The 774-nt window shown below is 44.3% G+C and overlaps 1 long non-coding RNA gene across 2 annotated transcripts in view; it reads left to right on the top strand.

Moving 5' to 3' along the window:
- LOC103273695 overlaps nt 1–439 on the top strand; it is a 10,660-nt gene extending 10,221 nt beyond the window's left edge. For both annotated transcript variants that reach the window (XR_505204.1, XR_505203.1), the window contains exon 3: nt 327–439. This is a non-coding gene — a long non-coding RNA (uncharacterized LOC103273695). The remainder of the gene's footprint in view (nt 1–326) is intronic.
- The last annotated feature ends 335 nt before the right edge of the window (nt 440–774 follow it).

Genomic DNA, 774 nt, shown 5'->3' on the forward strand with positions numbered 1-774 from the left:
ACAAAAAAAAAAAAAAAAAAAAAAAAGATATGCAAGAATCAGCTCTCACAGTCCTCTTGCTGGATAATCACATTGTTTCTTGTTTTCTTGATTTTGGTTGCTATAAGCAACACTGCATGAACATCCTTCCTTGAGGGTCTTGAATTCCTCTAGTTATAATTTAAGTTCACAGTGGGAAAGAGGGAACCATTAACTATTTTGATGCCAAATCCCAAAGCTTTCTTGCGGCTCTTCTTGTGGAGGGTAAGGTAGTCTAAAGAGTGCCGTGGACACTACTAGGAGTGAACACTGGCTCCAGTGACCTCACCCAGTGCCTCTTATTCTAGGTGCAGACCCAGGCACAGCACAGGGCGCTCGCTAAGTACGAGTTTCCAGCACAAGGAGCCACTGAACCATAGAAAATACTAAATAAATTGGTGCAAATGTCCTTACCAAAAAACAGAGCCTCTCTTTGTGTTCTTTTCTTCTTTATTTTAGTTCAGTACAAGAGAATGTCTATTCCAGAGCCTGTCCTCGAGTCCCTGAGGGCCACCTAAGAACGGATACTCCCCTAAGGGACAGATAAGCCCCTGGTTCTTCCATCTCTGCCGTGAGTGGATGGAGGAGACACAAGCCTGCCCCAAAGTCCCTAGATTGGGGGATCCTTGGGGGAAATGTGTTGCTCCCCCATTTACTTGTGCCAGACAGAAGAAGAGTCAGACATCTCTGGTTTAAAGCTGATGCATCAACGAAGGCTCTTTGGTCTAAAGTCAGCTCATACTTTCAAGTTCATTC

Source organism: Carlito syrichta, unplaced genomic scaffold, assembly GCF_000164805.1.
Source record: "Carlito syrichta isolate Samal-C Ts95f unplaced genomic scaffold, Tarsius_syrichta-2.0.1 Scaffold314118, whole genome shotgun sequence".
NCBI classification, from domain to species: domain Eukaryota; kingdom Metazoa; phylum Chordata; class Mammalia; order Primates; family Tarsiidae; genus Carlito; species Carlito syrichta.